Raw genomic sequence first — 12,868 nt, forward strand, 5'->3', positions numbered from 1 at the left:
AGACACACACACACACATTAACACACATACAACCATACAAGACACACTGACGTGAAGATATTTGACCGACTCTGTTTGTGTAAAACTCTAATCCGTTTTTTAGGACCCAAAATGGGTCAGACCCCAAATCATCCACACCTCCTTCCCTCCTTCCTCACCTCCTTGATCCTCCATCCTACTTTTCCGTCTTTTGTTCCTTCCATCCTTTTCCTCATTTCCTGAGGCGTTCCCCTTATAGCATACATGGGCAACTGGCGGCCCGGAGGCCACAGGCGGCCCCCACCTTCACTTAATGCGGCCCGGAGGCCACATGCGGCCCCCACCTTCACTTAATGCGGCCCACAGGTTAATATCAGAACGATTATTATTGATGTATTGATTTCAGCTGTTACAATTCCAAACATGCAAACATGATTTAACTACTTCAGTATATATTAGTAGCTTAATGACTAGTATTAAAATTCTATTGTCTTTTTTATGTCCAATGTATTTGTATTTGAGTTCATAAAGTTAACATAAGTATAACTAAATGCATTTGAAATAAAATAAAATAATTACCTTTCAGGATTCCAATTCAAAAACGGCAAAAGGAAAATCTGGATTCCAATTAAAAAATAGCAAAAATAGCATATTTTTGCTACTTTTGTGTGACATAGAATGTCGAAAAAGATAAGAGGTGTCTGACCGACAGTATATGCAATGTGGCCCTTTTGAGTGAGTGTGGAAATATAGTGGCCCTCTACATCATCAAAGTTGCATCACCCCTGCCTTATAGCCTCCTTTCATCTCTTCATTTCCTTTTTCTTCCCCCTTAACTCCTTCCCATCCGAGACTCTCGTTGTCTCACTGATGTCAGGGATCTTTGTGCTGAAGCCCGATTTATACTTATTTGCGCGCTGGGATCGGTTACCAAAAATAGACAATCTCCAAGCTCACAGCGCATCACAGAGCGACGCGTTGTGAGCTTGTAGATTCTCTGTGTGCGACACCCGCCCACAATTAAATGTATCTCGGGTTTAACCCAATCCAGGAAGGCATCTGTGTAATTTTACAATGTCTTTGGGCTATTAAAAAATAGCAGATCTACAAGCTCATAGCGCGGCACTCGGTGCCGCGCTATGAGCTTGTAGATCTGCTATATTAGAAAAATCGTGAACATTTGTGCAAATCTTTGATTATTTGTTTTTTTTAAGCGAATATTTGTAAAATATTTTGTTCCAGGGAATAGAAGCATATATATCCATATATCCATATATATATATATCCATATATATATATATATATATATCCATATATATCCATATATTCCAGGGAATAGAAGCAAATATTTGAGTTAGAAATGTTTGCTTAAAAAATAAAAAATATATATATATATATATATTAAAAGATTTGCACAAAATGGCAGATCTACAAGCTATGAGCTTGTGCATCTGCTATTTTTTAATAGCCCAACGTATAAAATAATGGTTATAGCTAAAAATCTAAAATGACACAGATGCGTTCCCGGTCTTCATGGGTTAAAACCCTGTCATCCAGTAGTACATAGACATGGTCCAGTAGTACTGATACTGATACTGATATACCTTCCAGAACTGAGGTTTAGTTGGACCAAGACGAACCACATCCATTACTAGTGGTCTGCGACGTGACCGTTGTTCCACCACGACGTGAACATGGCTGAGAGGACTACGGTTGGGCTCCGGAATCGGATGGAACTGGATCCAACATTGAGGAACCGGAATTTGGTTCCATCACATTTGGAACCGTTTCCATGAAATTGGGCCTCTTCCTTACTTCCTTCACAGGTGTTACCAATGATACTAATGAAGGCTCTGTTCCATTTCGTGGTTCTCAAACTTTTCCAAATTCCAAGGACCCCCATAACTCTTGAGAGTGTACAAATGGAACCAAATTTGGTTCCATTTGTACACTCTCAAGAGTTACACACCCGTGGGGGTCCATTTGAAACCCCCCTCAAGGAACCATGAGGGTCCCTGGACCGCACTTTAGGCGGGGACATAGATTGGTGAAGCAATAGGAAGCGGCGCTGGAATCCAACCGCCTGGGTTTGGATCCGCCCTTCAAGACCATCGATAGGGCTCGCTCTTTCAGGCCAACATATCAACACCCTTTGACCTGAATGGAACAGAGCCTTCATTAGTATCATTGGTAAGACATTGTGAGGGAAGTAAGGAAGAGGCCCAATTTCTTTCCAATATGGCTGCTGTGGTTCTCAAGCTTTTTTTTTTCATTTCAAGGACCACCATAACCCTTAACGGTCCATGTGGAACCCCCTCACGTAACCCAGAGCGTCCCTGAACCTCACTTTGAGAACCAGTGAGGTATATATATATATATAGGAATATATAAGAATTGTTAAAGGGAGCCGCTAAGAGGGAATCCCAGTTAAAACATGCAAACGTTTATACTCATCTTCCAAGTGATTTTTTTCACTTGAAAATGTCTGCTGTCGAGCGAAAGCTAAGGATTATGGGGACTTGGGCGTCGCTACACGTCGCCCCGCTGATGGCAGGGTTGTTCACGACCCCATCGGTCATTCGACCAGCTGGACATTTCACAGGAGTCTGTTTTGTGAACCGATTACTCAGAAATGTCTTATTTCTGAGTGAAAAAAAAGTCATATTTCAGTATGTCATGTAAGCCGGAACGATGAAATGTTTTCCACGAGTAAAAAATGAAGGACCGCCTCCTTCCTGGAGAAATGAAGGACCCCCCCCCCCCCCCCTGACCTGGAGGACATGAAGGAGGACGTTGATCTGAGGGGGACGACGATGGACACTGTCTCGTATTTCAGACGCATCTCGTCCATGCAGAAGTACAGACTGTGAACTGAATGGACTTGTGCGTTTCCAATTCTGTTTTTCTCTCGTAAAGGACCCCCCCCCCCCCCCTGTGTATGTGTGTGTGTGTGAGAGCCGGATGCTGAGATTCAAAACAAGCCATGCCTCCCATTCAGCCTCTCCGTTGTAGGGAAACCCAGAGCCATTGAGAGAGAGAGTTGCCACACTACCATAAACTTAAAGTTCTGATTTAATAATGGAGTGGACCGTTGGTCCTAAAGATCAGATTTAATAACAGTGTGGACAGTCGGTCCTAAAGATCAGATTTAATAGTAAGTCCTACAGATCACATTTAATAACGGAGTGGACAGTCAGTCCTAAAGATCAGATTTCAGAAACAAATGCGATTTTCCTGCAGTGTGAACAAGACTTTCTGCTACGCCTACGGTTCTTCTGGTAGCATTCCAACGGTGCTTAACTTAATATTCATCTATTCAACGCGTAGCGGGGATGTATCATTTCAACTGTTTTTAACTAGCCTTTTATGAGAACGGATATAATATTTATGAAGTATTATTAATGGGGAATTTTTTATGACGTTCATATTTTAGCAAGGTACCAAGTTTCTCATTCCCCAGAGCGCCGCATTGAGGCGCCATACTTGCCCAATTTTTTTTGCAGCAGAACACTCGGTGTCGGTACAACACTGTAATAATAATTTTAAACTAATGTGCTGTGAAAAGACCTTTTTAGGTGCGTAGTTTTCAGAGCCTTTCGTAACCCTGCAGCAGTAACACTAAAACCAGGTTCTAGCCAACAGCTGTGCTGCTGCTGCTTCAGGCCTGGTGAAGGCATTGGAAGTTTAATTATTTGTTTAATTAATAATGTCTTATTTTAATTTATTTCCAAGTCCCTGGAATGTGTCATGTCCACGGTGTCGTGTGTCTTTCAGTTTGTGCAGTCCCTGAAAAAGCACTGGAACACTTACTATCCGAAGGGTCTCGTTCCAATGTCCGTCTTTACAAAACTATGTCGGGGGGGGGGGGGGGGGAATGCTAACATTGAATTATTCATGTCTGAAATTATGAATGTATGTCAAACCGTTTTAATGTGCGATGATGGATGTTTAATTAGTGAATGGAACTCTTGATGTGCGGACGTTTTGTGGCATCACTGTGTATGATGTTTATTTACTCCATTCATGTTCAAGTGCAGCTACAGTAGATAATGGTCAAATCGGTGATTCTCAACCTGTGGGGGGGGGAGCCACTGGTGGGCCTCGAGGATGTTGCAAGTGGGCCCCCAACTAATTGGCAAAACAGTAAGGTTTGAATGATAATGTAACATTAATATTTTCTTTACAACTTTGTAAAATTAGTTTTCATTGTGATACAGATGAATGAAAACTTAATGTCGGAGAACAAAATATTTTGAGATGGGGGTCCGCGGCCAAATACATATAATTTGGGGGGCCCTTGACATCTCAGGTTTGAGAACATGGCAACATACGTTTTTCAGAAAACTGTTAGGATTGAGACATTTGTAGAATCCCCCAGAAGCAAAGATTTACAGAGTTACAAATGTTCGCTGAAAAAAATAACTAATATTAGAATACACTCAATGCCATTTTCTGTTAAAGATTTCAGTCTGTTATGGAATTGTTATAACTATGATGTGTTTTTTTTTTTGCATTTGCTGGATTGAGAACTGAACAAAAAAAATATTTAAATTTTGGACTAATGTCATTATTGCATTCCTTTTTTTCTTTTAAATGTTCTGGTTAAATTAAGACTCAACCGGTCCACACTTTGGGACAGATCTTAATAAGGCAGTGGCTCCCAACCTTTTTCTGGATCAGGGCCCACTGGAAAATATTGAAAGCATTCACGGGCCCACCCACCTGACCACTTAACTTGGGTGGGCCGTGACTGTGTCTAAAGGGTCATGAAGACTGCTGAGACTGTGTTGCCAGATTTTGCGAGAGAAACAAGCAACCATGGTATATGAAAACAAGCCCAAAACAAGTGTCTATAGGGCAGATCAGTCAAATGTTATTGTCTAATGTTTAAGATCAGTGGTTCTGAAACATGTCGATGTCAAGGACCCCCACTTTGATATTTGACCATGGACCCCCAAATGTTTTGTGCCAGTGACCCCCCATACAAGATCTGTGTTGTAAAATGATTTTTTTTATTTTTTATTTATAGCAGATACAAGTTCAGAACGCTTGTAGATCGGCTAATTTAGATCGGCTAATTTCATATAGCCAATGTTTATAGGGTTAAACTGAAGCAAGTCCAAATAATCAACCACACTTTAGAAACAGCCCAAAAAAAACACAACCTGCAATGACCAATATTTACAAGCGACATTACAGAAAAAACAAGCCCAAAGTCGCTTATAATAAGCAAGACTTGGCAACACTGGTTCTTGTTTATTGGTTCTAGTTTATGCCCCGTTTCACGAAAAGGTGTAAATTGGGATTAAAACGTTTTCAACTAAAAGTAGGCAGGGATTCTCAGGTCTGGCTCTATAGGATCACCGGCAGCTGTTAGTTTTATAGTGTACAGATACACCGTTAATTCCATTAACCTGGTGACCCTGCAGGTCTGAATGAGAACCTGATTTCACAGCTAGAATGAAGTCCAGCTGTGCTCTGGGTCCCCCAGGATACAAACAAGAACCACACTGCCCCTGGAAGATGTTTCGGTAGCTTCAAAGAAACACGTGGCTTCATTGGTCAGAACTCTGTAGTGTTTTATGTATTTATTTTCTGTTTAGAAGAAGGGCTGCTCTTTTAAGACAAATCAAGAATACTATTTAAAAAAATGGAAAAAAAGACGTGTGTATCTAAATAAATTATGTCTGTAATCTGCATCTGTCTGGTTTATCAGTTTTTGTGTTGTTTTTGGTCCGATCTGCCCCGAATCAGGTTCACAATCTCAGGAGCAGGGTTAGGCAGTAACACGATACAAGGTAATATATTACTGTAATATTACTTTGCCGATTAACAAGTAGTGTAACAATAAGCAATTAACTAATTGCTCCGGTAGGAGACACAAAGGAGACTCTTTGTGTCTGGAACGGAACCGCCGCTGGTCATCAAATTATTGGCTTAGGAATTCGACAAAAACAAAACAATATCCATGAATTCAAGTCTCCATGGGGTGACTAATCGATAGAAAATAAGTCATTTTGGGGGTGAACTATCCCTTTCATATATTTGTTATCAGACCTTGACCTGTGAAGTCCTCTTGTCTGTGTGCTCTGCTCTCCACATGCAATGTACCACCTGTAGTTGTTCTAGACTGACTGGATATACAAAGCATTTTCATATTCTCGCCTTATTATTCATGCATCATTAGCACACAATTTGAAATTTCCACAGTGCAAAGAAAATATTGTCATGAGTCACAATCATGAAGCAGAGAGTCGCCCCATGATGAGATAAGATAAGAGTGACTTTTAATTGGACAAAAACTGAGCTAAGGTATGGCAAGGTTAGGGTTGCCAACTCCCAAAGATTAAAATAAGGGACACCTATCCTGGAAAATCATTGGGGGTCGAAACCCCCGAAAGGCATAGAAAACTATGCATTATACCTATAACACAATACAAACACTTACACCTGCATTAGGCTACTATTCATGATTCTTTTTTTTGTAGCCCTACCTTGCCATACCCAATTGACGCCCCTGTGTAGATGTAATGCAAAATAATCACAAATGGAATACTATAAGTAATATCTCTGCTGTCCGGCAGAAGCCAGCTAACTCCAAAATGTTGGGTGTTCAATGGCCCTGATTTATAAAAAAAAAAGCAAAAGCGTCAAAATGGAGTTAGCTGGTTTCTGCTGGACAGCAACGATATACTATACAGTAATTACAATATATTTTATATATTCATTCAGAATGTAAGTAAGTAAAGCAAACATAGCAAAAATCATGGTTTCATAATGTACAAATACTGTTCGAAATACAAATATACAAAACAAAATATTTGACACAAATCTCGAATAGCTACAAAAGTCAAGAAATTTGATTAATTTAAAACAATGTAATTAATAAAATTCTAAACACTAAACAATGGCATCAGGTCATTTTGGGTCACGGCCTGAAAAGTTTGGGAACCCTTGCAGTAACCCACAGTCTCTGCCAACTGACAGGCACACTACTAGACTCACTTAAAACTTCACTGAGTTTAGATGGACAATACATCGATGCAAAATACATAGGACAGCATCAAAATAGGCGGTCTGTTGAAATCACAAACACACCTGTGACTGTGTTTGCGACTCTCTGCTTCATTAATGTGACTAAAAACAATATTATCTTTGCGCTGCAGAGATTTCAAATTGTGTGCTAATGATGCATGAGCATCTATGCCATGTCAGAATAATTATTTGTATATCCAGTCAGCGCAGAACATCAACAGGTGGCACATTGCATGTGTGGAGAGCAGAGCATAGACAACAGGACTTCACAGCTCAAGGTCTGATTGCAAATAAATACAAAATGATGTGTGCATTGGTGAATGATTGATTAGTGTAATGAAGTATTATGGTGTACAGCGGTTTAAAGTAACTAAGTACATTTACTATACTCAAGTACAATTTTGAGGTATTTTGACTTTATGGGGTATTTCCAATTTTCTATACTCCACTACATCTCAGAGGCAAATATTGTACTTTTAATCCACTACAATTATTTGAAAACGTTAGTTACAAGTTACTTTGTAGATTTAGATCATTATTACAAAACGTTGAAAGATCAGGAATTGTATACATAATGATAACTTGTGAAACGGGACATTCTGCATAATGAGTACTTTTACTTTTGGTACTATTTTCATGCCAATACTTTTGTACTTTTTGATAACCAGACTTTTAGTTGTAACAGAGTGTTTCCACATGGCAGTATTGATACTTTTACTTAAGTAAAGACATTTAGTATTTTTTCCACCACTGAAATAAATAATAAAAAAAGGTTTAGAATCACTGGTCTATAATGATGCCATCTATCGGTGAGCCTGAGTCACTGCAGAGGAGCCATGCTCTCCAATATAATCTCGCGAGAATACGTTGTTGATGCAGACAACAACAGAACAGCTGTGTTGCCATGTCCACTTATTATAAGCGACTTTGAGCTTATTTGGCTGTAAAGTTGCTTGTAAATGTTGGTAGTTGTGGTAGTGGGTTGCGTTTTTTTGGGCTTGTTTCTAAAGTGTAGGTGCTTATTTGGGCTTGTTTACTAATGTTTTAATTATTGTTTAAGCAATAATTAAGGACCCCAAATTAATACATGTCGGTCCGTAGCGCAGAACCTCATCTGAAAATATTGTGTGCCAGAGAACCCCACACCAGATTTGTGTTGTTAGAATGTTTCAAACATATTCCAAATAGTCCACATTTTATTTCAAGATATTTTGGAAAATAGAAGATCTACAAGCTCACAACGCGTCGCTATGTGACACGTTGTGAGCTTGTAGATCGGCTATTTTCAATGTATACAGTATATATTTAATTAAAGTGCTCATAATGGGCTAATGGCATAGAGCTAGTCTGATTATCAGCCTGAAGCTGCGTGGAGGCAGTCCACTCAGAGAGTGGGCGGGGTCTATGGTTTGGAAACAGGCTACCCCTAGAGCCCTACTTGCTTCTTTCGGGCTTGCTTGTTTCTCTCGCAATATGTGGCAACACTGGGCTGGGGGCTGAGGACGGCGCGAGGAGGTGCTGTTGGAAACGAAATTATTCATTGCTGTCCGCAACAAATACCTTTACATTTGACCGTCAGCACGTTCTGTAGGTGTTTGTTTGGTCGAGAACGTAGGTCCACTGTTTACTTCAGTGAGCATGGAGCTGTAGAATGAGCCATAGTGTGGTTTCATGTGGATATATATCTGCTGTTGTGGAGCGAGGGCAATGCAAGCAACCGCGGAGAACGATTGAAGCCTCGGAAGCCTGGTGGCCAACTCCGGTATTACAGGACTTCTGCATTTGGGACGCTACTGCGCACGCTTCTATTGTCTGAAAACGCTAGTGCGCATGCTCTATCCAGGACGAAGAGGTACTTAGTTCCGGCTGCTTCGTCCGTTCTCAAGATATATTATAACTTTATGGGGTAATGGTCTGCCTTCCTCGTTGAACTTTCTCAGGTAAAACATTTCTGTTTTTCTTTTTGTTGTTTTCACTTGAGAACGTGTGTGTGTTTGTGTGTGGATATTAAGAATGCTTATTTAACATACAGAGAGGGCGACAGACAAGACGTTGTTTTGTGTGAGTGAGACATTCCATGATGGCGGCCGCGGCAGGCAGCGTTACCGCGGCGCCACCAGGTGGTGAAGCACACACGCGCGCACGCACACACCATAGAGCAGTGGTTCTCAAACTTTTTCATGTCAAGGACCCCCAAATTGACACTTATTAGCCCCGCGGACCCCCATTTGAAAAGATATGCCAGGGACCCCCATTTTTACGGCTCTCTACTAGCAGTGATTCTCAACCATTTTAATTTCAAGGACCCCCAATTTGACATGCATTAGGGCTACGGACCCCCATTTAATGGCATTTATATCTCTGGGACGCCATTTTATATTGTAAAATCAATGTTAATTTAACTCTGAGTGTACAAATCCATTTGTACACTCAGAGTTACAGACCCATATAAGAGTCCAGTTGGTTCCTATCCACCATTTAGCTGGGGACCCCCTGGAACCCCCTCAAGTACCCCTGGGGGTCCCCGGACCCCACTTTGAGAACCAATGCCATAGAGAATTCCAAGTAGAAAAGCAGAATGTTATGTTTGTCTTGTATGCACTGCACTGCGTACAAGACAAACAACATTCTGCATACTTGGCAGTGTTGCCAGATTTTGCAAGAAAAAAGCAACCAGATCTATGAAACCCCCCCCCCCCCCGAACTCTTCTCTCTTTCTCTTGTACATATTTCTTATGTCTCATACCAGCAACCTGTAAAATGATTGTATGACGTTCTGTATAGTAGTGTGTATATCTGTCTGTCTCTTATCATGATTTGTGTGCGTGGAAACTCATTTTAAACAAGCTTAGTGCTTTACGAGTTATCCAGTTTAGTAGACCTTGTATTGTGTTGTACTTCAATGTACTGTTTCTCTCTTACTAAATAATGTACATCAATCAATCAAAACAAGACCAATATAAGTGACTTTAGGCCACATTAGCACTTTAAATCATAGTTAAAAATAACACCGGAAATCCCCGCCCATCCACTTGTATACTATAGACCATATTCACACGGCGGCCATTTTGGAATGTAACATTGAAAATGCCACCCCGTTGCCATCGGAAACCGGGGTGGCATTTCATTAACTTAATAGCAACATGGCCGCCGTGTGAATATGGTCTATAGAGTTGCTCACCCAGCGCATACTCCCTTTTCACCCCTTCTTCTTCCGGGTTGGAAAATGTGATGGGCGGGGCCTATTTGGGGCCTCTGTGACACGCTCTGCGTCATGGAGGTGACGCGTTTTGTATCACCTCCATGCGCAACCCCGTGCGCAAGCCTGTGCGTCTAGCCCATTGGTCAAAACCGTTTTAGCTCGTTCATGTGTCGGGCCCCGGCTTAATAAACTGCAGTACCTATGTTTGGCCAACATGTTCAATGCAACCTCTCAGTTCTGGGGGCTTGCTTTAAACCTATTCAACGTCACGTGATTCCTCGTTTGACCGGGCAAAAACGTGTCTCAAAGAATATGATTATTGGCAGAATAAGAAACACGCTTTACATTGCCATGTCCATTTATAATAAGCGGACATGGCAACACTGCCTGCTTGTATGCATTGTCTCAAATGTTCATATTTCTGTTGATCCAGAGCTCTGCTGCTGGGTACTAGCACTGTTGGCATTGAATGTGAATTGACTGTCGCCTCTTGAGTTCCGTTCTCTTTGGGACGATCACGCGTCTGCTTCAGAAGCGTTGTAACCAGCGCATGCAGAGGTGTTGGACACATTCATTTATCATGTTGTCTTCAGAAGCGTTGTAACCAGCGCATGCAGAGGTGTTGGACACATTCATTTATCATGTTGTCTTGCGAGTTGCGAGTCGTGCTTTTCCTGGTGTGTGCAGTTTGTTTGAGTTACGTTGGTCAGTGGTCGGCTCAGCCTGCTAGCCATGGTGTATCTTTCCTATTGGTTGATGCCCGGTCAAAGTTCACCAATGCTCAACTCCAAGTTTCAGGCGGTGTCGGGAAGCTCCACCCCTTTGCTCCCATAGAATGGAAGTGATCGGGAGGCTGACGCTTGTGTGTGTGACCGGCTGACCGCACCACTGTTGTGGTACAAGTATGATATTGCACGGCTACTATCCTCCTATCCTCCTATAATTCTACAAACCTGTGTAGTGGTGGTGAGGCAAAATTGGTTCTGCCCGGTTCTCCTCAGTGGCTGGAGCAATTGATCAGAATTTGCACACAGCCTTTGACAATTACCATCTGAACGCAACTGCGAAACCCGTTTTTCGATCTCACCAAATCTCAGCTGTTTATTAGCGATGCGATGGGACGCGTGCGGTGTGTGTGTGTGTGTGTGTGTGTGGGGGGGGCGTAATAATAACTAACGCTAATCTATTGGCTCGCCACCATTACACATGAAGTAAACAAGCTAATGAAATAAGCTCCTGGTCTTAAGGTGGACTGAATTGATCTGAATTTGCAGATCAATTTGCATGCAATTTGCACACTTTTTTCACTTTCCCCAAATGTCAGCTGTTTATTAGCGTTTTTGTGTTCGCTGGCTCCCGGGTTGCCAAATCATGTGCGCATATCCCCCCACGGGTATGGTCTAGTACAATTATAATACTTTACATTAAAAGTCATTATGAAATGCTTTGTTAGGATTAGTTTAATAAATCAGTAAGAGTATTTGTAAGTGCTTATTGTCGGTATGAGCCGAAGATGGTGTCTACTCTAGACCCCTGGGAGATGGAATGCTGAAGTGAAGCGTCACACCTACCATCAGCTCCCAGTACGTAACGCATGACTTGCCGCACCCAAGCCGTGCTACTTGTACGTTGAGTTGGCGGTGCCCGGTATCGAATCTATGACCTTGTGGTCCAAAGGCGAGAACTCTACCGACTGAGCTACCCAGAAACAATAACTAACATATCACACACATGCATAGCAAGTGTTACCACATGTACTATTTGTCTCAAAACATGTTCCTTCAGTCTACAATGAATGCGAAAGCCATGGAATTTCAGTTGTTAAATTCCTCTCATTGTCTTTCATGCCTCTATCTATTTTGACTCTGACATGCCTGTTTTAAGTCTGCAGTAGTGTTTAACCTCAATTGGAAAACAAACTATCCACCATCACATCTGTTGACAAGATTGGCATTCTATTATCCTACATTTTTCAGTTTGTATAATCCAAGGCATTCCTTAAAAAAGGAAAAAGTATAAAGGCTAGAACTAAATAAAAAACAAAACTACAACTAGTCCCTCTCTTCCACAAGAGGCCATGCCTCTTGCCAGGCACAACTTTAAAATTAATACATAAATAACACAGCTTTAGGAAGGAAATACTATGCCCTTTCTTTGTGGTGGAAGAGTGTTGCAGTTTTCTTTTTCTGACAAGTTGTGAAATAACTGTGAAAGATTGCCTTCTAGTTAAACTTCTTTTCACTCCTTTTTAAACATGTATATTTTATTTGTGTTATGTTTCTTTTCATTGTTACACTTTAGTGCTATTATTCGAAATTAACATGTCAATTAATCAATCAATCACTCTGGACAAAAAACACACTTGAGGGGAGGTCTTTCTAGAACCCGATAAACTCATGATCCATATTTGGATGTTCAACATTCATTCTGCTGGCTGCTGCTTTATATGTCTCCAATATAGTAAATAAGCCTTGAGGGTTCGCAGTAAACTGAGACCTTGCGTGGCTTATTGCTTTTCTAAAACGGTTACAAATATGGCAACATGAAAATCCTAGACACATCCCAAGTAAACCAGTTCTTAGTAATTCTCTACAAGAACAACCTCTACAAGAAAGTAATTCCCTGCTACCAGGAAGAGCAACTTCCTGACGG

The 12,868-nt window shown here is 41.2% G+C and overlaps 1 protein-coding gene across 1 annotated transcript in view; it reads left to right on the forward strand.

The window, feature by feature from the left end:
- The first annotated feature begins 8,528 nt into the window (after nt 1-8,528).
- LOC308106021 (uncharacterized protein) overlaps nt 8,529-12,868 on the forward strand; it is a 46,044-nt gene continuing 41,704 nt past the window's right edge. Inside the window, exon 1 of the mRNA XM_080457018.1 lies at nt 8,529-8,954. The gene's annotated coding sequence lies outside the window, so the exon portion shown is untranslated. The remainder of the gene's footprint in view (nt 8,955-12,868) is intronic.

Source organism: Gymnoscopelus braueri, assembly GCF_963280865.1.
Source record: "Gymnoscopelus braueri genome assembly, chromosome: 18".
Classification (NCBI taxonomy): Eukaryota; Metazoa; Chordata; class Actinopteri; order Myctophiformes; family Myctophidae; genus Gymnoscopelus; species Gymnoscopelus braueri.